This window comes from Oculina patagonica, chromosome 13 (genome assembly GCF_052425735.1).
Source record: "Oculina patagonica isolate OP01 chromosome 13, crgOcupat, whole genome shotgun sequence".
NCBI classification, from domain to species: domain Eukaryota; kingdom Metazoa; phylum Cnidaria; class Anthozoa; order Scleractinia; family Oculinidae; genus Oculina; species Oculina patagonica.
Window position 1 is genome coordinate 31,622,387 of NC_135770.1, and position 27,039 is coordinate 31,649,425.

The 27,039-nt window shown below is 38.2% G+C and overlaps 1 protein-coding gene and 1 long non-coding RNA gene across 2 annotated transcripts in view; both read left to right on the top strand.

Moving 5' to 3' along the window:
- The window catches only part of LOC144637144 (uncharacterized), a 123,597-nt gene that overhangs the window by 58,083 nt on the left and 38,475 nt on the right, over positions 1-27,039 (top strand). The window lies entirely within an intron of this gene.
- Positions 6,497-7,792, top strand: LOC144636105 (uncharacterized). Its single transcript, XR_013567469.1, has 3 exons — positions 6,497-6,573; positions 7,037-7,134; positions 7,614-7,792. It is a non-coding gene; the product is annotated as an uncharacterized LOC144636105 (long non-coding RNA).

Consider the following 27,039-nt stretch of genomic DNA (forward strand, 5'->3'; position numbering starts at 1 on the left):
CTGTGCCAACAACCACGGCTAAATGTTACCATATTTTTTTAAATCAAAATTTGGAAAGCAATTTCGAGTTTTAAAGAAATCAATCCTATAAATAAATAAACAAACACGAAGCATCGTGCCAAATGGCCCATACTGTCACAGCTTATCCCGGTCTCGATAGCATTAAGCGGCTAGGAATATTTCTACTCCCTCCTGGATGGAATTCTAGTCCATCGCAGTTCCCCACCCCCCGGCCCTCCCAGCATTATTTTGCCGGTACCTATTTATACAGCTGGGTGGGTAGAGGCGCTATGAGAGTAAAGTGTCTTACTCAAGAATAGTACAACACAGTAACCCTGGCCAGGGATCAAACCCGGACAGTTCGATCTGGAGTCCGGCCGGCGCGCTAACAAATAGGCCACCGCGCCTCCCATATGAATGAAAGAATAAATAAATAAATAAATAAATAAAAATTGCCTCATCCTGCCATTTTTATTTCTCTGGACAGTAGTGTCGAGGTTTTGCGGAAAGTGTTTATTTGAATGATTCCTTTTTCGTGATGGTGTTCTGATTTGTAGCAGAATTTAATGCCAGATCAGTGTCTGTGCTCTCCAAATTTGCGTGAAACATTTTTACGGATAACTAGAGTACGGAATAATGTACAGATCTGAGACTTGAACAAGTAACGGTAATTTATATAGTAGTCTTCTACAATCTGTAATATTCTTGATTTTTTTTACTCAATAGTTTTGGTTTTATTTTTCGCGGCATGACAGTGAAAACCACCTATAGGATGTGATGGTACAGGTATTCTTAGCCTGCCTGCCTACCTTAACATTATGTTTTGATGAGAGGGATGAGAGGACTTAACGTAATGAAAGCACAGCTGCGTTTAGGCGTGAAGCCAAGACTACTCAACGACTGTCTGTTACTCTTATGGGATGTTTAACATTGTTTTAGTCAGAAACACATTCATATTCACGGATCATGTCCGTCAGCTTGTCTATCAGAATTTTCTTTTTTTCTTTTGATTTTACAGGAATCCCAAAGTGGCTACAGGTGGCTTTCAGCATGACCACATTGAATTTTTGAAGCGTGTTGCTGTAGTAACACTCACAGAAGTCATACGTGTCGTAGCAGATGGGATGGGAGACGTTGATTTCTCTGTTAACCTGGTCTACCAGGTTAACGGGTATTTTCCTGGAGGCATTGGACATCTTTCTCGTCATCCGGCGACATTTTGGGAAGGTGTGCCTTTCGCCCAGTTCTTTCTCCTAGTGTAAACCGTGCCGTAAGGTGTTCTTTAACCTTCGGCGAAAATCTAACGTTGCTCCTCGGTTTGCTTAGGGCCCATCCTCAGATCTGCACGTTATTCCGTACTCTAGTTATCCGTCAAAAATTGTCCAGAGTATTAAAAATGTCAGGATAAGGCAATTTTTTTAAGAAAACGTGGCAGCTTTCTGGCGGCCGTCTAAAGTCTTGTGTGGCGTGAAACTCCGAAATTCAAAATGCTATATCTTACAGACGGCGAATGATATTTATTTATTTATTTATTTATTTATTTATTTATTTATTTATTTATTTATTTATTTATTTATTTATTTATTTATTTATTTATTTATTTATTTATTCATTCATATGGGAGGCGCGGTGGCCTATTTGTTAGCGCGTCGGCCGGACTCCAGATCGAACTGTCCGGGTTCGATCCCTGGCCAGGGTTACTGTGTTGTACTATTCTTGAGTAAGACACTTTACTCTCATAGCGCCTCTACCCACCCAGCTGTATAAATAGGTACCGGCAAAATAATGCTGGGAGGGCCGGGGGGTGGGGAACTGCGATGGACTAGAATTCCATCCAGGAGGGAGTAGAAATATTCCTAGCCGCTTAATGCTATCGAAACCGGGATAAGCTGTGACAGTATGGGCCATTTGGCACGAGGCTTCGTGTTTGTTTATTTATTTATAGGATTGATTTCTTTAAAACTCGAAATTGCTTTCCACATTTTGATTTAAAAAAATATGGTATCATTTAGCCGTGGTTGTTGGCACAGGCGAGCAGCGGTCTCCCCATTTATGCGGACCTCTGCGGAAACAGCATCACACAGTATCGATTGTCGAGATGTACACTGTAAATGGTGTTGTTTCTTCGGAATTTAAGACCTCAAATCACGGCTATGTTCTCTAAATACCAGTCTCGGAGGGTCTTTTGTCTGATTCTCGAAGAAATACGGCTCTGAAACGGTGTTTAATGGGGTATTTAGTGCGAAATATAGCCTTGGATTCGGGCTTTCGCTCGCTAACAAGGGACTCGATAGATGCCGTGGTGCTCAAGTTTTGAAGGCAATACCTACCAATTTGCTGGAGTTATTATGAGATTTAGCAATCTGGGGATTGTTAACCGTCTAACGTTGGACATAAGCCGAGATGAGAAGCAGGTAGGCTGTATGTGTGTCAAAATCTGCTCGAGAGAAGTCGATTTTAATATCTCCCACGCTAATTTTGCTTGCTGTGTGTATAATTCGCGTTTTGGTTTGCAATATGCTTAGTAGTTGAACCACTTTCTGAGCCAATCAAAAGCCAAACCAAAACCAATCGCGATCAATCTTGACTCGCTTACTTCAGTACGTTTTTCCGCGCTTTGCCCCAGCAACAATTTGCTTCGATTTTTGATTGGTTTACTGCATTGTGTGTGTCCTTTGTTATTGGCCAGAGTGATTACTTTGGTTTTGGTCTTATGTCACGCGACCAAAAATCGCTCTAAACAAGCGTTAAACTGGTTGTTATTAATTAAATTTGTTGCACAAATGTTTAGTTTATGTACATTGGATCGGTTATATGAAAGTCAATTTATTATTTTAGATTTTGTTTTGATTATGGTGATAACAGCGATCTAAGACATTGAAAATCGGTCTTTTATGCTTACCAAATTTTCCGGTACCCATTTATACACCTGGGTGAAGAGAGGCACTGTGAGAGTAAAGTGTCTTGCCCAAGAACACAACACAGTGACCCCGGCCAGTGATCAAACCGGGACCGTTAACGTTTGATCCAGAGTCCAGCGCATTAACCATTAGGACACGGCGCCTCCCAAAGCAAAAGACTAAAGCCATTTAAAGTATTTGTTTTTCCAGATTGAATACGGACATGTTGAATAAAAGTGTTGCCATTTAGGATCACAGTGTGTAGTTCTTGGACTTTGGTGCAGCTCGACTGCTGGAAACATCTTATTTCAGGTAATCTCGTGTAGTTTTCTTATTTTTCTATCATTCACTTTTTATTGATTTCAGTCCAAAGTAATATTGATACATTGACAAGTAAAAATTGTAAAAATCGTTCGACTAAAGGATATTGACTTGGTGTAGTACCAATTTCTCACAACTTATATTTTAAAGAACTGAACTAAGCCAATCAGTTAGGAGGGCCCTGGAATCTTTGTTTCATTTTACTCCCCGGCTCTGAAATCGGCTGAATAACGCACTCTCTAACGACATGAAACTGTCAAATATTATTTTCAGTTAGTACATCAGAGGCAAATCCGTTCGTAAAAGTTTGACTAAACAAAGGAAAATATATATATAGCCTTGGCTCCTAAGTGAAGCATAGCTCATCCACAGTTTTCTTCCACTGTTCTCTGTCTTGGGCTTGGTGTTCAATTTGGGTCCATCGTAGACCTATCTGCCGCAGTTCTTGTTCGGCTGATCTTCTCCAGTTGTTTTTTGGCCTTCCACGATTTCTCTTTCCTTGAGGGTTCCAGAAGAGTGCCTGTTTAGTTACGCTATTGTGTGGTTTCCTTAGCGTGTGTACAAAGGAAAATAGCTTAATTTAATTATGTCTCCTCTTTTTTTCTCGAGGTTGAATACAGATGAGTTGAAAGAAAGTGCAGCAATTTCGGATCGCAGTGTGTGGCTCTTGGAGCTGGTGCAAGTTGACAATTGGAAGCATCTTATTTAAGATACGTTAATCATCAGTTTTCTTATCAATCTTCTGTAGTTTACCGTATTTAACCAGTTTCAAACCGAGAGTGATCAAAATCAAAATGGTCAAGTATCTTACAATGCTGAAAAATCTTTAACTTGAGAGTATTTCCTATACGTATTTCCAACTCTCATAACTAGAATTGAAAGAAATGTAAGGTGCCGGATAATTTATCATTCGGCACTGGGACTTAAAGGATTAAGGTTACTCCATACCTTCGTAGCTCTTTATTAACCGATTTTAACCTCAATATTTGATCGAACAATGTAAATGTTGTAAAGTTTTCAACTTACGACAAGCAGAGAGATCTAGGATCTCGACTGGGACATTCGAATCGCACGTATCCAGATTTCCGCCGTTTCAGTACACGCCCACGATGCCGGCCACTATCTGCTTTGGAACGATGTAAGGTTTATTGACTGGGAGTCGCACCGGTACATTACATGGGACAAAGAAGCTATTCACATATATAAGACTTCAGCCTAACAACATCAACAGGGATAACGTAACTGACATCCCAGAAGCAAGATGCCTACAGGCAAGAAACCCTCGCCAGAACAGTGAGGATCGAAATCCACCAATCACAGCCGACCATCGTGCTACATATGATGAGGCATAACCACTACTTCATCGCCTAGTGAAGACGAGCAGTAGGCAGTCGAAACATCGCTATCTACATCCTAAGTGACTACATCGCAAAACAAAAGATAATACCTTAATGTTACTGTACCTCAAAATCATGTAAAACAATAAACTGCTTCACGAAACTCCGAGTTGTTTCTTGAGCGAATGCTTCCTCTTTTTGGTGGTCACAATACTTTATAGGCCTACTTTAGACCATCCCGTCCTTGGTATTCTATGGCTAGCCTGATGATGCGAATGAAAATCGTTTACTGTAAATCTGTAAACCAGTAAACCATTTCTGATCAGTAAACGCAGCTAAATCAAAATGACGTCAAACTTTGTTGCCATGGCAACGTCAAAAGTGCCAAAGATACACTCCTTTGGCTTTTGATGTTGAAAACTTTAAAACTACTCTGTGGAAGGTTCTGTTTTTTACACCTTTTAATTACAATCGACGAAACTGACATTTCGAGAAACGTAATACAACTGTGGATGAATAACTTTGGAAAACTTATTGTAGCTTAGGTTCAGATACAAAATTATTTCAAAAACTCTGAAATTCCCGATAATTCTAAAAACAGTGTATACCGTAAATGATCTAATAAACGTCCGGTGCGTCTATTAAATTAGCAAGGGCGTTTAATAGATATGAGGCGTTTATAAGAGAGAGGCGTTTATTTCACTTTAAACTGTAACAACGACAACAAAACAAATAAGACGCGTAGTTTGCTCGTGGAGTAAGAGAGAAAACAGAGGTTGTGAGTAGGAGACAAATCTAATCTGCGCTGATGCAAAGCTTAAAGATGTCGTTCATAGTTCGATATCGATGTCTTCATAGTCATCGCGGTCAACCATGTTGGCATCGTTGCCCTATTTGATTGTCCGAGTCAAGCAAGAAACTAAATAAATTGCGTGATTTTGTTCTTTGGAGCGTTTCCTCGGTTTTTGAGGCGATTCTTGGAGGGAGTGTCTATTAGAAACGAGGCGTTTATTAGAGGGAGGCGTCCTAATACGAGGCGTTTAATTGAGAGTGGGCGTTTATTAGATCATTTACGGTATGCATTTTCATACTCAAGAAGAAACAGCTGAAGACCGACGGTAAATTTAGCGGCCTGGAAGATAAAAATAACAATAAATCAATTACTGAATCTCAGTCAAAATGTTGGGAAACGGCGGTGGAATACCTTATAACCGGGATGTTGAAGCTTTGTACGTAATTAACGGCTGTGCAGTTATTTTGCATGAGAGATCCCACTCGATCTGATTTATATGATACTGGGTTATTTTAGCGTTAACTCACTCTTTGTCCGCTTAGAAAAACTACAACTTGTGTTATATTTTTTTCCAATTCTACATGCAGTAAACTTTCAATTGATATTTAGTCTGTTGTGGTACGATTTTTTCGTCCTGAGACACGATGGTATGGAGTAACCTTTACATAGAGTTCGTTATTTTCGGGGATCCACACGAAACTGATAGTGCTATTGGAATTTTGAATTGCTTAGAAAACTAAACTAAAACTAAACATTCTACTAAAGTAAAGAAAAATAGCTTAAGTTAATGATGTTTCCTTTTTTCTCCAGGTTGAACGCAGATACTATTGGAATAAAGTACAGCCATTTTGGATTGCAGTGCCTGTTAACTCGTGGACTTAGCTCGTGGGCTCGTGGCGCAAGTCGACATTCGAAATATCCTGTTTTAAGTGAGTTCATCAGTTTTCTTGCATTTTGTTCAGTTGTTTAGCATAAAAAGTTTCAGTCAAAGAGTGATCATAATCTAACATCTCCTTACCAAATATATATTGTCAATTATCTTACGAAGAATATCGTATAACTAGAAAATATTGTCTTGATATACTAGACAAAGTATAGTCAATATGATCGTGAAATGAAAAAGGTTCTCAAGGTATACAAAAAATTAAAACGTTGCTTTTTGTAGCCTACAATGGGACTTGAAACCATGGCCTTCGCGATACCGTCGAGAATGATATTTCAAGTTGGTTTACTTAGAGCAGTTTTCAATTGAGTGTCGTAAAACCAAAACCAAAGTAATCACTCTAGCCAATCACAAAGAACACAGACAAGTCAGTAAACCAATCAAAACTCGAAGCACATACATGTAGCCGACACGAAGCGCGGGAAAACGTGCGTGAGCGAGTCATGATTGGTTTTGGTTTTACTTCTGATTGGTTGAGAAAGTGGCGCGAGGTTTTTAAACCAATCACAAAGCGTAGTAATGCAAAACCAATGCAAACGCGGATTACTTTCTACACTCGAGTGAAAACCGCTCTAAAACTGTCAAATATTGTTCACACGATCAGTAAAATACTAGATTGTTATTCGCATTGATATTCGTATGTCGTATTGATCAGTGAACGAGAACTTTTAAATTGCTCCTAAACTTTCGATTTAACAAAAATTACACAGCTTAAGTTGATGATATTTCGTTTTTTCTCCAGGTTGAACGCAGATATATTGGAAGAAAGTACAGCCATTTTGGATTGCAGTCAGATCTAGGACCCTGGTACAAGTAAGCATTGGAAACATCTTATTTAAGGTACGTTTATCATGGTTTTCTTCTGTCGTTTACCACGAAAAGTTTTAGTTAAAAAGTGACCAACAATTCTGCTGATCGTATAACTTGTGAAGTACTTATGAAGAAAGTCGTTGACTCAGAAACACTGTCTTGATACACTGGCAAAAAAAAAAGAGTTACAAAGTAATCAGTAAGGGCCGTGAGTGAAACATGATGAAATCGTTGATCCTCGCATGGTACAATTTATTAATTTAAGCAATTGCTTTTTGTAGCCTGAAAAAATCCAAGGCTTTACCAACTGAGCTATGAAGCCTTGATACTTCATGAGCAGGTCATGGTTAATTTGAAAATAGCTGACAAATATTGATCGCGCGATAAGTAAAATATTAGAGTTCTATTCGTATGTCGTATTGATCAGTGAATGGGAACTATAATCGTTCATAAACGTTCAACCAAACGAACAAAAGTAGCCTAAGTCAATATTGTTTCATTTTTTTCAGGTTGAATGCAGATATTTTGAAGGAAAGCACAGCCATTTTGGATTGCAGTGCGAAGTGGACTCTGGCACAAGTTGACAATGGAAACATCTTATTCAGATAAGTTTACCATAGTTTCTCTTCTCGTTTTTCGTTTGCCACAAAACTTTTTTAAAAGAAGTGGGCAAAAAATATTATTTTCTTACCATATCGATACAACGTCAAGTATCTTCTGAACAAAATCGTTTAAAAGAAAATATTGTCTTGATTTACTGGTAACAAAAGAGATTTAATTAAAGTACTTTGTAAAGATCAAAAATTTTATTTCGATTTGGTAAATTTTGGGATCAGTGTGAGACTGTCAAATATTGTTGTTTCTAAAAATCAGTGCAAAATTGAAATTCTGTTCCAACTAAAATCTACCATCTTTATTATTTACTAAACAGAACTTGTTCGTAAAAGTTAGACTTGTCAAAAAGTGGTCGCTTATTATTATTATTTTTGAAGTATTCCAATCATACAGACCCCTTACAAAAAATGGAACGCTTTATTTGTAAAACAAACTCTTGACTGGCTTGCACGTGACAAGACCGAAAGGTGGTTGGGCACACACTTGAATTTTCATATGGCCCGGAGGAAATGTACAAGTTTGTATTTTTGGTGACGGTTTTGTTTCCCTCTCAGGAGGCCTCGTTCTGCAGGTTTTGTTTAACTTCGAATGTCTTTGACTTTGAAAATTCTTCTAAAATCCATCGTGGCTCAAAGTACTTTGTTTTCAAATGTCTGAAAAGAAAGAAAGAACGTGCAAATTCGCGTTTGTCATGTCGCCGTCTTATTAGCATCAGCACGTGTGGTAGCTCTCTACTTCTACCCATACTACCTTTTGGTCTTGTCACGTGCACTTTCGTGTTTTTTCCCGACAAGTTTCTCGAATTAACTGTATATTTCACAGTAAAATGACTATACAGTATGAAGCGACTTTCAAGAATGCTTGATTGATTTCACCATCCTTTTTGGGGGATGAGACAAAGTCTATTTTCTCCTTACACGATTCATACATTCTACAAAAAAACAGGTAATGAGAAGAAAGAAAATCATCAACTAGGGGAGACTGTCTTGATGTAGCATTAAATGTTCAGTTCTATGGCAACTGCAATTCAATAGTATAAGGTAAAGGTAAAGCGTCCCGAGCCAGAGGCCCACAGCCGGAGCATCCCGGCCGAGAGCGCCGGAGGCACCCCCGGAGGGAGCAGCCACGCAGGGACCCCCCAGCAGAAAGCCGGACCCAACACGGGGGAGAGAGGCACGGAGAGAGGCGCCCAAGAACACAACGCAGCGCCCCGGCCAGGCCTCGATAGTATGGAGAATTGAAAATTAAGATTAGTACCGAAAGGAAACCGATGGGTTCATTGTGGTCTGTCATGTGACCAGATATGATGACATTTGTTTCATTGCATAGCATAGAGTAGGTAGAAGAACACAATTTGATCAGACTGAAACTCTGGAGAACAATTCTTTGTTTCCAATTTATTTGAAAAAGAAAAAGACATTTTGAAAACTTGCATCTTTTAATATAAGTTCACTGAGATAGGTCTGCAACATGGAGCAATCAATTCAAACGAAACTAAATCACAGTGATCAAAATTGTAAAGTCGCCATCTTTACCATCGATGCATTGTCAAGTATCTTGAAGAAAATTATTAACTAGGAAATATCGTCTTGATGTACCAGCAACGTTAAAAAAGATAAAGAAATCAGTAAGGATAATTTTTGAGCGGTAGCGTTAAGAGATAAAAAGGAGATTTCGTTGGTTAATTTTGAAATCAATGTAAAACACTATATGTATGCAAACTGTCAAATATAGGTGTTTTAAACATTAAGTGAAAATTTGAGAGTATTATTCGTATGATGTATTTAATCGATAACTCAGAACCAAACTTTTTCGTCAAAAGTCGACTAAGGGAAAGTTCATTTAATATGAAAGGGGGGAGGGGTGTGAGGGGGGGGGGGAGGGGGAGATGCAGTATCATTAACCTGCGTCCCCTTCACGCTGCCACTGAATTTTCAAAGCCTTCTCACAAACAACATTACTGAATTGTCATAGCCACGCTAGCTGAACAGCGCACACAACCAAAATCTGCACAACCAAAAACTTCATATAACAGATTATTATAACTGTCATACGATATTTAGAGGTGGATAGAATTTTTATTATTCTAAAAAGTATGATTCGAACCACACCTAAAACGGACGGAGCTAATGAACTTGCTTATATAACAGACACGATTTAGGAACAGTTCAAATACTGAATAGGCAAATCAGTTCTTTACACTGCTGTGTAATTTATACATACAAAATACTAAGTAGTCATTTAAGTCGGGATAGCTGCTGTTGAAGAATGGAAAAAGTGAAGACGAGAAAGAAAGAGCAAAGGAGAAAAACGTTTAAGGAAGAACGATATGGAAAGAAAACAACGATACAAATTACAAACCCATGGTGAAGAACGCGCAAATGCAGTCTTGTGAGGAGATGTCAACCAGAAATTGTGCGACAAAAGCTAGGAAGTATATCCCAAGGTTTCACATCAACACTCAGGAATATCTCATCCAAGCAGATGTGATGGATGACGTAGAGCAAGCCACAGTATGTTTAGAACTGCTAAGGACAAGGAAACTGGTAAATGGCAAAAAGAACAAATCAGACGATGTCAATGATAAGAGTCAAGAGTGAGACAGAATCTTCTGAAAATACCAGTGGTGATGCCAGTGATGTAAATGACAAAGAAGAAGAGGATGTCCATTGAAGTGTCAGAAATGATTTAATAAAACATCGAAGCTCAAGTTTTAAATAGAGTTTTTGTGTTAAGGTTATGGACTGAAGATTTGTAAAGTTATTATTTATAGCAGAAAAGAAACTTAAAAACTTAACTCTTGATATCTGCCATCCCCACCCTTGTGACTACAAAGTTTTCGACAGACCCCTTCACACAACCAAAATATTTCAGGGTCCCACCCCTCCCTCCACTTTTCATATTAAATGAACGTTTTTCAACACAAAAACTTTTACAAACTACAGATAAAGTCTACAAACTTCTAGTCACTCTTTTTGGTACATTTTACAAATTTTAAAAAGTACGAGAAATACAATCGATTAATCTTTATAAAAAGCGGCAAAAACCTTTCAGCATGACTAGATTTCTGGTTACAATGTGCAAGTAACTTACAGTGATTTCAGCCGGTGACATGTCAACAATAGCAGCGCCTGTAATATGTTCGCTTTCTGATAGCGGGAATGCAAACTCTATTTCTCCTTGCAGTGTTAAGGTACAGTATCCAAAACAGGCGATGAGAAGAAAGAAACTCATTAACTAGGGGATATTGTCTTGATGTGGTATTAAATTTCTTTACCTAATCATTTAGAAACAATTCGGAAAATGTGGCGAACTTACAAACGGTAAAATTTGTTTGCTTGATTTGCAAAGCATCAAATCGAGTAAAATCTACCCAAATTAAAACTCGATAGTCTTCTTCATTGGTTGCAATTTTATCTGGAAAAGAAAATACATTGGCAATTTGCATCGTTTCGAATATTAAAATTCTCTGTGATTTGTCAACAAGGTGTGAGCAGTTTTAATTAAAAAATTTAAATAATTATTTAGGTTTTGGTTTGGGTAGCATCTTATTTCATCATCATTATTATCTTATTTTAAAATATTTCATGTTCTACAATCTTTTGGAAGAACCTTCTGTTGCATTTTAAAAGCAGGTAGAGCATGGCCGTGACAAATTTGAAAACACTTTATATGAACTCCAAAGAAAGGCATTTTATCGGCACAAAAGTTTACAGATTTAACCCCCGGGGGTACTCCCTATAATGGCCTATACGGGGAGGCTCCGCCCGAAAGGGGTACCTTTTTCAGGCTTCAGGTATATAAAAGGGTAGGGATTTCACAAGTTTAGGTATACAAAAGGGTTTGGAAATCTGTCATTTAGATTTTTCAAAGGGCCTTTAATTAAAATATTTCGAACAGATGCAATTTATGGCTGTATTATTTCAGTTTATTAAGCGCTACTTGAAAATGACAAGAAAACGTCATGTTTTAAGTCTATACCATGACTTTCAGGTATATGAAAGGGGTACCTTTTTTCATTAAAAGGTATACGAAAGGGGTACAATTTCTGGCAAAATGGTATATAAAAGGGTAAGGGGTAAGAGCTCGGGGCGGAGCCTCCCCGTACAAAACGTTTTTGAGTACCCCCCCGGGATTTAACCAGTATGTTCGTTAGAAGGAATTTTGGAAGTAAGGTAACGTCAGATGTAATTTAAGGACCAGGAAATCTTGCTTTAATTTTATGTTCAAAGTAACAAATTGGAGACTAAAATAGAATAAAAGTGAGGTGACTTGAAATCTGTTTCTTGCTCAGATAAATTTATAGCCTTAACTTTATATGACTACTGTTGTAGTGATCATAAGTCGAGTAGAGTTAATCATGGTACACTCGAAAGAAAACAATGTATTCCACCTTCAAATTTTATTCAAGCTAGTAACAATGAATTCTGCATAACGATAGTACAGTTAAACACTGTATCAGCGGCCGTTAGCATTGATGTGTCATTGATGGGACTCGTGGTGAAACAGTAGTCTTAAAACGTTTCAAAGTTTCTCAGTTTTTTACTTCTTTTTTAATAAAAATAAACATGGTATAAACATTGATAGTGATCATCACCAGGCATAAAGGATCGTGCCAAAACACAAGTTAAAATCAATTAGAGTGTGCATTGTAGTTAATAACAGTACAATACAATACAATAATGGTTGCTTTCTTAGATTTAATAGTTTCTATCAATGTACCGCCGGATTTTGTTTATTGCCTGTAAAAGATATCGTTACTTGAGGACAAATTAGTTTTTGATCACTCTGACTTGGGCATTAATGACTCGTACAGAAATCAACATTCTTCTTTTTAACAATAAAATTATGTATTTGTCAGCACAAAAAGCTTATGTCAAACACCGACAACAACAAGGAAATGAAACAAAATAATAGAACTCAAGCATTCGATTAATTCTAACATCACTAATGTATAATTCCATGTTATGTATTCTAATACATTGTCAATGTTTGATCTTCTCAGCAGACACGAAAGAGATTGAACAGTCAAGAAAATGAACAACAATACAGCAACCAAGTGACTTAAAGACAAGTACAAGAACATTCGCAAACGCTTTTTATTCATGGATAGAACATTTACAATACTTTGTAATTACAACAATAGTAATGAAACGAATACCAAGTGTAAATAAAGAAACGTTACAAATATTTGATATGTATGCACATTATAGAAAATTGTTTAACTCATGGATTATTCTTACTATTTTATGCAAAAACAATCAGAAAAAGCAGGAAAAATTACACAGAGATAGATGTTCCAGTAGAACACACTAGTGCATCTTATGCGTTTAAATCAGTTAGCCAAGTTATTCTTTGCAAAAACTATTTCCCTTAAATCTTTATGATTTGGTCAGTGTTAGAAAGTTGTCAAATAGAGCTCATCGTGTAGGCGACTGATGTATATGGCTAAATAAGTATAAAAAAGAAAAAGTTTCATTATACTAGGAGTAATTCTCATCCTCACAGTTATCTGTAAACAATCTACAACAAAAGAGTTAAGGAAAATTTAGTTTACTTCACTGAATAGACTAATTCGTAAATAAGTGTTAAGAGCCTATTACACCCGAGATACCTAGCACCCACAAATTTTTTACAATTGTTTTTCTTATCACTATTTGTTTGACGAACAGCCGCCTTGCAAAGTTATTACGCTCAAACTGCTAGATATTGTTTCATCGGGTTAAATGAAATCACTCTAAAAATAAATGCTAAGAGAGGGGGGGGGGGCAAATTAAAGGCTAGACCCAAATGCTCTCAAACCTTTCTATAATATAACATTCCTTGGTAAGGAAAAAGAAAAAGGATATAAAATACGCCGCACCACTTGAAAAGTGAATGCGGTCAATCTTGTGTCGTTGTCCTTTACTTTTACATTTAAGTTTGGTTTACTTCCATAAACATATTCCTCCTTTAATAGTCAAAAAAAGAAACCTTTCAGGGATATCTACGGCCTCGGTGGGGGAAGTCTTACTTCCACGTTAAATTCTCAACTTTCCTTGGGGAAGATTATGGAAGGGAATTTACTTTAAACCATAGTCTTCCAACTTCCCAGAGGAGAAGATTGTGTGTTAAAGTTTAACTCTCTGCCGCAATCCTCCACCCTCCTAGAAGTGAAGATTATAGGAGGAGTTTTACTCCAATCCACAATCCTACACTCTCCCAGAGAAGAACACTTAGAGAAGGAAGTTAACTTCCACCAGCAATCTTCTACGTTCTCCTGAAAGACAATATTGTCAGAGTGTTTTACTCCTATCCACTGTCCTTCACTCTCCCAGAAAAAAAACGTCTGTCATTCACATTCTCGACTCTCCTTAAAGTAAGAGAGAAGTAATGTGGATTGGACTACACTCCTTTCCAACTTCTTTTCCTAAGAGACAGAAAAGGACTTCGGATGGGAATAAAACTCGCTCTCTCAATCTTTTAATCTAGGAGAGGGGAATATTGTGGATGGAATTAAACTTTCTTCAACAGTCTTCTATTCTGGGAAAGAGAAGATTTGTGGGCAGGGGTAAAAGTCTCTCCAATAATCTTCACTTCTAGGTGGTTGGATGATTGCTAATGGGAGTTGAAATTTAATCTGCAATCATCTCCCAGAGGAGGTTGGAGGATTTTGGATAAAAAGTGAATTCCCTTCTACCATCTTCATACTCGAGGAACGTTGAGAATTTGAGATGGAAGTAAGGCACACCACCACTGTGGCAGTAAATGTCTACGGGAGACAACCCGTCTGTAGCATGGAGGATTACTAATGGGAAGCAAATCATATTTAATGTAAAAGTATAAAACACGAGACACTAACATAACACCTCACCCCACTCTGAGGTGACAAAATGTATGAATAAATTAACCCAGGGTAGGGTGAGTGGGAGTACCTCCCCCTCAGTCTCTCCTTCTCCTAGCGGAGGGGGAGTAGGGTGAGTGGGAGTACCTCCCCCTCAGTCTCTCCTTCTCCTAGCGGAGGGGGAGTAGGGTGAGTGGGAGTACCTCCCCCTCAGTCTCTCCTTCTCCTAGCGGAGGGGGAGTAGGGTGAGTGGGAGTACCTCCCCCTCAGTCTCTCCTTCTCCTAGCGGAGGGGGAGTAGGGTGAGTGGGAGTACCTCCCCCTCAGTCTCTCCTTCTCCTAGCGGAGGGGGAGTAGGGTGAGTGGGAGTACCTCCCCCTCAGTCTCTCCTTCTCCTAGCGGAGGGGGAGTAGGGTGAGTGGGAGTACCTCCCCCTCAGTCTCTCCTTCTCCTAGCGGAGGGGGAGTAGGGTGAGTGGGAGTACCTCCCCCTCAGTCTCTCCTTCTCCTAGCGGAGGGGGAGTAGGGTGAGTGGGAGTACCTCCCCCTCAGTCTCTCCTTCTCCTAGCGGAGGGGAGTAGGGTGAGTGGGAGTACCTCCCCCTCAGTCTCTCCTTCTCCTAGCGGAGGGGGAGTAGGGTGAGTGGGAGTACCTCCCCTCAGTCTCTCCTTCTCCTAGCGGAGGGGAGTAGGGTGAGTGGGAGTACCTCCCTCAGTCTCTCCTTCTCCTAGCGGAGGGGGAGTAGGGTGAGTGGAGTACCTCCCCCTCAGTCTCTCCTTCTCCTAGCGGAGGGGAGTAGGGTGAGTGGGAGTACCTCCCCCTCAGTCTCTCCTTCTCCTAGCGGAGGGGGAGTAGGGTGAGTGGGAGTACCTCCCCTCAGTCTCTCCTTCTCCTAGCGGAGGGGAGTAGGGTGAGTGGGAGTACCTCCCCCTCAGTCTCTCCTCTCTAGCGGAGGGGAGTAGGGTGAGTGGGAGTACCTCCCCCTCAGTCTCTCCTTCTCCTAGCGGAGGAGTAGGGTGAGGGGAGTACCTCCCCCTCAGTCTCTCCTTCTCCTAGCGGAGGGGAGTAGGGTGAGGGGAGTACCTCCCCCTCAGTCTCTCCTTCTCCTAGCGGAGGGAGTAGGGTGAGGGAGTACCTCCCCCTCAGTCTCTCCTTCTCCTAGCGGAGGGGAGTAGGGTGAGTGGGAGTACCTCCCCTCAGTCTCTCCTTCTCCTAGCGGAGGGGGAGTAGGGTGATGGGAGTACCTCCCTCAGTCTCTCCTTCTCCTAGCGGAGGGAGTAGGGTGAGTGGGAGTACCTCCCCTCAGTCTCTCCTTCTCCTAGCGGAGGGAGTAGGGTGAGTGGGAGTACCTCCCCCTCAGTCTCTCCTTCTCCTAGCGGAGGGGGAGTAGGGTGAGTGGGAGTACCTCCCCCTCAGTCTCTCCTTCTCCTAGCGGAGGGGGAGTAGGGTGAGTGGGAGTACCTCCCCCTCAGTCTCTCCTTCTCCTAGCGGAGGGGGAGTAGGGTGAGTGGGAGTACCTCCCCCTCAGTCTCTCCTTCTCCTAGCGGAGGGGGAGTAGGGTGAGTGGGAGTACCTCCCCCTCAGTCTCTCCTTCTCCTAGCGGAGGGGGAGTAGGGTGAGTGGGAGTACCTCCCCCTCAGTCTCTCCTTCTCCTAGCGGAGGGGAGTAGGGTGAGTGGGAGTACCTCCCCCTCAGTCTCTCCTTCTCCTAGCGGAGGGGGAGTAGGGTGAGTGGGAGTACCTCCCCCTCAGTCTCTCCTTCTCCTAGCGGAGGGGAGTAGGGTGAGTGGGAGTACCTCCCCCTCAGTCTCTCCTTCTCCTAGCGGAGGGGGAGTAGGGTGAGTGGGAGTACCTCCCCCTCAGTCTCTCCTTCTCCTAGCGGAGGGGAGTAGGGTGAGTGGGAGTACCTCCCCCTCAGTCTCTCCTTCTCCTAGCGGAGGGGGAGTAGGGTGAGTGGGAGTACCTCCCCCTCAGTCTCTCCTTCTCCTAGCGGAGGGGGAGTAGGGTGAGTGGGAGTACCTCCCCCTCAGTCTCTCCTTCTCCTAGCGGAGGGGGAGTAGGGTGAGTGGGAGTACCTCCCCCTCAGTCTCTCCTTCTCCTAGCGGAGGGGGAGTAGGGTGAGTGGGAGTACCTCCCCCTCAGTCTCTCCTTCTCCTAGCGGAGGGGGAGTAGGGTGAGTGGGAGTACCTCCCCCTCAGTCTCTCCTTCTCCTAGCGGAGGGGGAGTAGGGCGAGTGGGAGTACCGTACCATCCCCGCTTTTGTTATTATTATAGTAAGTATCATGGACACAGGTTTTGGCCGTGCGTGCCTGTTAGGCCGTGCGGCTATTTTATTCTTTTCTGTTAAGTTAGTTAGTTATTTAATTTTTTCGAAGAAGGTTTTAAAGAGCCCTATTAAAATTACGACTTTTAATTCGCTCTTTTTCCCTCTTTTACACAAGTAACGTTTAGAAAATCTTACGTAAAGATAGGACGCATATCTTATCTTTAAAACGGTTCTTGTTGTCCTTTTACGGTTGGTAGCTTACTCCGATGTGTCAATCAAGATTGGTGATACTTTTAAGTATCAAACAAACTAACTTAAGAAAACATTGAAAATTGCAGTTTTTGAAAGTTATTGTTGACGAGCTCCTTACTTCCTGATGTTTCCCGCCTGACTTGTTTTTGCAAGCTGAGGTTGTTTTTGTGACGTTTGTCGTACATTTGTGCTCTTTCATCTCTAGCTTCGTGCCTGTTGACAAGAATAAACAAAGTATACATTGAAAGTCGTATTTAAGAAGTTGAAGATGTACAAATTATGAAAAGTTAGCAACAGCTGTTAATTGGTAATAAGAACGGAAACCGCTTTGTCTTCGAGTATAAATTGGACGATATGCCAAAATTATTTACACCTTGTTGTAAACGTCTGTGTTGCTGTTTAGAATATCTTGTCAAAAAAAATAATTTCTTACAATACCAAACATCGAAAGCAAATTTGTAAGTTCCACTGAATTGCTCAAAAGACGATTTTACAAAATTGCCACACGTGAAAAAACAAACAAACAAAACAATAAAAAAAAAACAATAAAAAAATTGCCACACAAGATTTTACGTAAAGTTTACATGGCTCTTGTAAAATTTGAAATTAATCGTTTTCTCAGGCTCTGATAAAAAATTGTTGTTGGTGTTATCATGTATAATTACTAAAATCGCGCAATAGGATTTAATTTATTAAACTTAATTTTCACTGTTCAGAAGTAACAAAGGCTATTTATTTCTCGAAATAAATAATTTTATGCAGCTTGTGACGTATGCATCTTCCAGCTTTCCTCGTCCAATCATACGGGATATTCTTTATATGTCCTCCTATAGAATCGAGGCAACTGTCTTCAATTCTCTTAAGGAGTAGTTAATTAGGAAGGAACAAAGATGCATAAAATACTATAACTGATATTCAACAAGTTTAGTAATTACAAATCCCACCACTTTAATCAACTTATGTTTGCATGTCAAGATATGAAAACAATAATCCTGTGTTCATGTATCGTTGTGATGTCAGCTTAATAGGTTGATTGTAACACTACAACAAATTGCAACAGTGATTAAAGTCTTGATTTTTATCATATCCTAGTTCTTAAAGCGGAATTAAGCTAATTTGGAATTCTGGAGTTAGTTCACTTTTATTTTTATTTTTCAGTTATATGGGTAGTATTTTATCGAAATCCTTTTTGTTCCACGATTTTTGCTCTAAGCAATAGAACACTAGATCGTAAAATTAGCAGCGATTAACGTAAAAATCAACAAAAATAAAAAACCTAAGATAACTTCTAATGAACGTTGTATTCAAATGAATTTTGCAGAATGCGTAAAAAACAGTTTATCCGGCCTATAGATTATTTGTACAATTCAAAGTAACGCTCATTTAAGAAGTATTGGCTTAATTTAATTTGTTGGCGAAAAAGAGTGAACTTCTTATCCTATCATATTATATTCATTGCTTTTTCTGAGTCATATTTCTAGTTGGTAAATCAGAGCACCTTATGATGCAACAAGATGACATATCAAGTTACCTAATGTGCCCTAGTTGACGATTGACTTTATTTTCATCACTTGTCGTTTGACAATGTATTCATAAATGAATGTTGGTCAGCTTGTTGGTCATCAATCTTGACAATTAAAACGTTCATTGCTAACTGTCCTTTTTGTATTTGACCTCTTTCTTTCCTGATATCGATTCTACAAGTTAAAGTGCCTATGAAGTAAAAAATAATTGCTGTTTATTTTAAAGGCTTTTCAAAGTAAAGAAGAATGGAGTTTTTCTTTTTGCAATATCTTTTTTCGTTTTAGAGATATTTACGTTTTTATATTATGCAAATGAGCGAAGTGATGACGTCATTAATTGTTCCACAAAAAGATGAAGCATTGAATCAAGAATATCTCTTGGAATATTTGAGCTGAGTTCTTCAAACTTGGCACGATTAATGTACACCACAAAAGACATAAAATGACACCTGTCGTGCCATTGCCATGGCAACAGTTTTGCTGCAAATACCTATTTTAGTTAATACTGATATCCCCAGTTTTTGCTTAATCAAAGATGATCCACACCCAACAAGCTTATGAGGAGAATTAGGGTAATAGGGCATTATGTGTGTTCCAAGCTGGACCCTCTGTTCCACTATAAAGGGTTGCAAATTGAGATATTTGGTTTATGTCAGAAAGAGCCTGGAACCAAGAGTGTTGCCATGGTTACGTCATAGTATGAGCCATCTTGCACCTTTAAGGAAGGTCAATACTGATGCCAAGTTTCAGAAATATCACCTTTATATTTTCAGAGATATCCTTGATTTTGTGATCTATCTTTTAGTAGAACAATTTATGACGTCATCACTTTCCTCATTTGCATAACACAAAAACGTGAATATCTCCTAAACGAAAGAAGATATTTCAAAACGGTAAACGCCATTCTTCTTTATTTGTAAAAGTCTTTCAAATGAGCATTAATTAATTTTTACTTCATAGGCACTTTAAATATCTGAAAGCGAGAGCCTTTAACTTGACTAATAATTATGTTGCTTGACAATTAGATCTTGAATTGACCTGGTTTGACATATTTAAAGTAGCTAGAGCTTCAGCTAAAAAATGATAACTTACTGATAAACTTGAGTAATTCCTGGCGCAAACTGTCTTGTAGGGGTTTACAATCTGGCCATTTGTGCCTTTTAATTATAACTGGATGGATCTTAAAACGAAAGACCCGACTGTCTTAAAATTCTTGGAGTTGAAAAAAATATATATATTACAAAAAAACGAACCGGATTTTTAAGTTTTGGATTCCAAGCTCAAATATTGTTTATTGTTTTAGCTATAGAGGTTCGGTGCTGTGGAACAGTTTACCTGTCGACCTTCGGCAAGCACAAACTCTCACTAGCTTTAAATCCGGCTGCAGCAGTTTCGTTTTTGGCTGGAATCAATGTAAATATTAACATCACACGGCATTCATGGAAAGCAGGCATTTCTTTTATTATAACTAATTAATATCATTGTAGACGACTAATGTAATTTGAATTTATTATGTAAAATAGGTATTAAGTAATTTTAAATATATTAAGTATTATGTATTTTAAGTCCTGATGATTTTTACCGTGTTGAAATAAAGATTATTATTATTATTATTTTTCTTCTAATTAAACAATTGCTATATACATTTTTTTATGCTGTTCTTTATCAAACACACAAAACATCCTCTTCAATTTACAAGAAAACGCCAACAATAGCTGATATCTGCTGCTTTTGATTTGAATTCTATCAATTGTTCTGGACACTGAACGACCATCACTGCCATTTTCTTAATGTCTTGTTTGGTTGAAAAACAAATTGATTCGTAACTTATGCAAACGAAAAAGTTTTTTGTTTACGTGCAAGACACTAATTTTGCACTAAAGGTTACATGTAATACCAACAACATTCGATAGTACCATTACCTCTTGGAACATATGCCTCATACAGCAACGCAGTCAAGGGCTTTCCCACAGAAATGCCCCGCCATCAACAAGGACCTTACATTCCCATGATTCCACAGGCTCAACAGCAAGAAAACCGCTTATATGGCCAATCACCGAACAATCCCGTAATAAACAATTCAGTTCATCCTCAGAATAAAGACTCATCTGTAGAAGTTCCAAGAGAACTAATATCCTTTTTTAGATTCATTAAATCGTTTATTTAAAATGGTAATTGAACTGAGTGGAGTGCAATTTGGTCTGAAATCATACGCGTGATTTCAAAATCGAACGAGCGCATAGCGCGAGTTCGATTTGAAATCACAAGTATGATTTTAGACCAAAATTGCACGACTCGAAGTTCAATTACCACTTTATTACATCCATTTTGAAATCGCACAATTTAGATTTTAGTCAGTACCAATATTTTATTGATCCAGTAGCTGATTGGAATGATAGCAGAACCGGAAACGCTTTTACATCTCATTTTGAAAACAGAAAGACAAAGATGTCATGTGTCAAAAACTCAGTCGAGCGTAACGAAGGAAAACACCTTTCGTTCAAGGAAACTCGCGCAGTTCTCAGGTTCTCAAGCAGAACAAAAACAGTTTTATGTACTTCAACGTTCAATCCTCGTTATCTGACTCAATGATGTCAGTTTCTTTTGTGTTTTTGGTTGAGACTTCTCGTTGTCTTTGTGGAAGAAAATGGTGCAACCTATCGTGTTGAGGATTTCTTGTGAGTTGAGATGCTCAGGTCTCGACCAGGTCAGTAGATGTATTTTCTCCTACAAATGCCATTTAATGGCACTCTACATGATTTAAAAGGATTTCTGCTCGTAATATTCTCCGTCCTTTTTTGACCTCAGGTTAGAAATGATCTTGTCAAGTTGTTCCCGGTGGCATTGTTTTCGTGGTGAAATTTTCAAGATGGCGGAACTGGCACCAGCTTCTCAAAGACATTCAATCATCGTTTTGTCATATTTTGACGTGTTTTGGCGTATTTTTATTTACAGCGACAGACTTAGCTATTGTATTGCTTCGCTTGAAACTAAAGGAAACCTGCATGGAAGCCTCTACTTCTTGTGTTGGCTCTGCATTCTGTGCATTTGTTGTTGTGTGATTTTCATTTGTTTATATTTTGATGGACGCGGGATCACCCGGATCTTGTGCAAATGGTGAAGATAAATCGCCAAAATATTTGTCAAAATGACGCTGAAAGTTGGAAACTTCCTCAGATGTAGGTCTGAGGCTTGAAGGAGCTCATCATTGTCATTCAGAAACTGAAAGTAATTACTGTATATTCATTCATTTTTTAAAGCAAGATTTTGGAAACACAATTTAAAAAAATTCGCTAAACAATAGACACTGGCTTTCTTTCTCATAAAAATTTTCCTGTAATTTGTTTGTTTACTTTTAGCAGACCTTGAAATCTGATTGGTTGTTTTTTTTATTGTTCCTTTCTCATTGGCTGGAAAAAAGATGCGATTTGGAGCAAAGAATAGTGCGAATCGTGAATAAATGGCACTCCTGAGAGCCAATCAGATTGCAAGGATCACCAGTGATTTCAAAATGGATGTAATAAAGCTTTAAATTATTTACCAGAATGGCTATTATCCGATAAGCAAAAAATCGATAGATCTTCGCGGACGATGGCCAATCGCTTGCATTACACAAGCAAATTGTCTTTTCTCGCTTGGAATATAAATGGGCTTTCTTCCAAATCAATTGGGGACAAATCGCAGAACACAGATTTTTTAAATATGATTTGATTTTGATTTCATAATTCTCTCCGAGACTTGGAAATGCACAGATGTTGAAATATTAGGATATAGATCAGTAATCCAAGATTCTATTAATTCGAGAAAAGGTGGTCGTAACTCCGGTGGTATTGGTTTACTTTACAAAAATGCGTTACATGATTGGATCTCAATTGTGAAAAAATCACCAAATTTTCTATGGTTTAAGATCAACAAAGATTATACTAAAACCAACAAAGATATATATATACATGTGGACTTTACATTCCTCCGCACAACTCGAGATATTTTGATAATGAATTATTTGAAGAACTTGAAACGGACATTGCACTTTTTTCCTCCCATGGATCGGTTCTTCTTATGGGCGACTTTAATTCAAGAACAGGGAAATATTCGGATAGTATCTGTCAAGAAGGGTCGAAAGTTATTCCAAATGACCGATCTGAACTTTCGCTAAATCCAACTCAGCGAAATAGCTTTGACAATGAAGTGAACAATCACGGAAAAAGACTTCGTGAAATATGTAAAAGCGCCGATCTCAGAATATTGAATGGAAGAGTCAGTGGTGACTCTTTAGGGAGAGTTACCTTTCACGGGAGAAATGGTATAAGTGTAATTGATTACGCACTGTGCAATCAACATTTATTCTTAAATGTTTCAAATTTTATAGTAAAACAGCCCACTTCATTATCAGATCATAGCCCTATAGTGACTTGGCTAAATATTAAATCGACCAATTCTGATACATGTTTTCCAAAAGGATCGCATAATAACATCAACTCTTTAACGCGCATATCAAAACAGTTTGTTTGGGAAAGCGATTCTACACAGAAATTCAAAGATGCTTTACGCTCTCCAGTTATCCAAACGCTCATACAAGATTACATAGACGAAAGAGCACATAAAAACGATGTTAACACTTCCCTTGATAAAGTAGAAAATATTTTTAACACAACTGCAAGACAATGTTTAAAGATTAAAACCACAATATAGCGTAAGCGTATCCAGTCATCGTCAAACAAAAAATGGTTTGATCGTGAATGTAGATTAAAAAGACATGAATTGAGGAAATTGGCAAACCAAAAACACAGAGACCCCCTGAACTCAATTTTACGTGAAATTACCACGTCGTTCTAATGCAGTACAAAAGTTTACTTAAATCTAAAAAGAACGACTATTGTAATAGCAAGCTTCATAACTTGGAGGAAGCTGTTAACAATTCAGATGCGGCTAATTTTTCAGTGGAAATGTTTAAAATCAATGGATGACACTATTAAAAAGAAGATACTCCTTTAGTGTCAGAAGAAAATTGGCTGCGACATTTTGAATCTCTTCACTCCAATGATCGACTTAATCCCATTCAAGAGAAAATCTGTATCGAACTTCAAGAAGAAGAAGTCCGGAAAAAACAATTTCGGCCATTAGATCACTTGATTACCGAAAATGAAATACGAAAAGCTGCCAAAAAGTTAAAGAACAACAAATCTTCTTATTCAGATAAAATTAAAAATGAAATGATTAAAGCAAGTATCAACGACCTTATGCCCGTATATTACAAACTTTTCAATGGAGTTCTAAATTCAGGTTCCATGCCTCAAACATGGTGTGGTGGTCTCATAACGCCAATTTATAAATCGGGTGGAAGAAGTGATCCGTCAAATTACCGTGGTATCTGCGTTTCGAGTTGTCTGGGAAAACTGTTTTGTTCTATTTTAAATCAAAGGCTTCTCGAGTATTTCAACACCAATCATATATTACACAAGTCACAGATCGGCTTCATGCCTAACATTCGAACAGCAGACCATGTTTTCACACTCCGAACTTTGATAGGCAAGTACGTCGATAATCACAATGGCAAAATTTATGCTTGCTTTGTCGTTTTTAGAAAAGCTTTCGACTCAGTCCGGCATAATGGGCTTTTAAGTAAGTTATTGCAAATTAATTTAGGAGGATCCTGCTACAATTTAATTAAAAGCCTTTATTCTAAGTCTTCTTGTTCAATAAAAATTGATCAGTATCAGACACGACCCTTTCAATATATGAGAGGTGTACGACAATTTTAAGTCCACTACTTTTCAACCTTTATATTAGAGTGATTTCATTTAACCCGTGAAACAATATCTAGCAGTTTGTGCGTAATAGTCGAACGAAAACAAAAGAAAACAATGGAATTTGTGTCTAATAGTATCTAAAAGTGTAATAACTATTTCACGGGTTAACTGAAATCACTCTAACGATTTACCGTTCTCATTTGAAAATATTCTGTCTGATCCTTTTGTCCTACCAAACGGGACAAAAGTAAACGCTCTACTATATGCCGACGATTTAATTATTTTATCACGTTCCAAAACAGGTTTGCAAAACTGTCTTAACACAATAGACACATACTGCAACACGTGGATGTTGAGCGTAAATCCCAAAAAAACCAAGATAATGGTTTTTCAAAAACGTGCGAAAAAATGTCCTGAACATGTATTTTACATAGGAAATCAAACAATTGATGTTGTACAAGATTATACTTATTTAGGAACCAAAATATCTTCTACAGGAAATTTTAAAATCTCACTTGATCACCTAAAAGAGAAAGGACTTCATGCACTTTTTAGTTTGAGACGACACACAAATTTTAGTAGATTGAAACCTTCTCTTGCCTGTAAAATCTTTGATGCAATGATATCTCCAATTCTGCTCTATAATAGTGAAATTTGGGGTGGTTATGTAAAATCCGATTTTAAGGCCTGGGATGGTTCACAAATTGAAAGAACACATCTACAGTTTTGTAAACGCTATCTTGAAGTAAGTAATAAGGCTTCTAATGTTGCATGTAGAGCTGAGCTTGGTCGATTTCTTCTTCTTATCACCATTGATCAAAGAATCCTCAACTATTTGATATATCTCCAAGAAAAGTAACCGGATTCTTTTGTTAGACTTTTTTTTTAATTTCATTAGAACTTCACACCGCTGGTAAAAATATTTTTTACTCTAATCTTATGAAGATATCCGAATATTTTAGTTTTGGTAATTTAATCCTGATTTAGTAGACACCGCAAAAGTGACAATGTTTCTGCAGTCAATGAAACAGAAATATATTTCGTATTGGCAGCATACTCTACAGCATTCTCAAAAACTAGAATTTTATAGATCTTTTAAGAACGAATATGCTACCTCCAATTATCTAGAGTTAACTAGGAGAGTTTCTGGTAGGAGAACATTAGCTAAATTACGTATTAGTAATCATAAGTTAATGATCGAACTAGGCAGATATAACAATACGCCCAGACATAATAGGCTCTGCCCGGTCTGTGATTGTAATAAAACCGAGGATGAAAGTCATTTTCTCTTTTATTGTTCCAAATATACAACAATAAGAGATAACTTTTACAAGACAATACAGCCTATCATCTTAAATGTCAGCCGACTACCAGTGCCTGACTTGATTTTAGAATTAATGAATTCTTCCGATCATTTTGTGACCATGCAATTGATTAAATTTATATCATCTTGTTTTGATTTACGTAACAAAATACTATCAATGTAATTAATTTTATATGTAATCATTTTTGTTTTTGTTTTTTACTATGTTATTATTTTATTATTTTTATTATTATTATTACTAAATAAGTTTACGCTTTTGCAATATTGTAACAAATTTACAGTCATGCAAATAAAGCTTGTTGTTGTTGAAATAGTTTTATTTTAACCTCCGAAAATAACGACTTAGATTAACATTTGTACCTTTTTTACCCGGTTTTCAAATATTATACACCACTTTCATAATGGCGGCCAATTTATTTATTCTTTTATATGTATGTTAATTAGCCCTACTGGCCTCGTTTTAGAGTAAAATTTCTTTTGAATTTTTCACATGCTGACGAGGCCAGTAGGGCTAATTAACATACATATAAAAGAATAAATAAATTGGCCGCCATTATGAAAGTGGTGTATTCTTATTGTTGATTGTCGTTCATAAGTTCGGAGAATTTGAAGACAGCAAGACAAGTTGGAACGGATTTCTTCACAAGATTCTTGTCAATTTATCAATATTGAAAAAAAAAAATATCATTTTGGTCACTCTGATTCTTAGATGGCAAATGACAGGAAAAATAAAACTACGATGTACTTATCTGAATTAAGCCCAGTGTTTCCAATAGTCAACTTGCACCAGAGTCCAAGAGCTACATACTGAGTCACTTCAATCCAAAATGGTTGCACTCAAAAGTCCATACACTTTATTTGATACATCTTTGTCTATCCTGGAGTAAACAGAGGAAACGTCAGTATAATATTAAGCCATTCTTTCTTTTTTCTATGTTAAAGTTTGTGTATCTTTTTTTTTCAAGGGTGGCGCATTGGCCTAATGGTAAGTGCGCCGGAATCCGGATCGAGCGGTTCGGGTTTGAGGCCTGGCTGGGGTCATTTTGTTCTTGTGCAAGACATTACTTTTATAGTGCCTCTCTCAACCCAGCATTATGTCGCTGGTACCCATGTATACACCTGGGAGGGGGGGGGGGGGGAGTACCCTGCGATGGACAAGTATCCCATTCAGGGAAATATTCCTAGCCGCTTAGTGTTACAGAGACCGGGATAATCTAAAAATAAAATAACGAGCCAGTTATTTGATAATGTTTATAACACTTGTCAATTTATGGACTTTTTACTTATTTTTAATTTTTTAATTTAATGTCTCCCCTTTGCAAAACAGCATCATTGTAAATGTCAACAACAGAAAGCTAATAAAACAAACAAGAAATTTATTATGG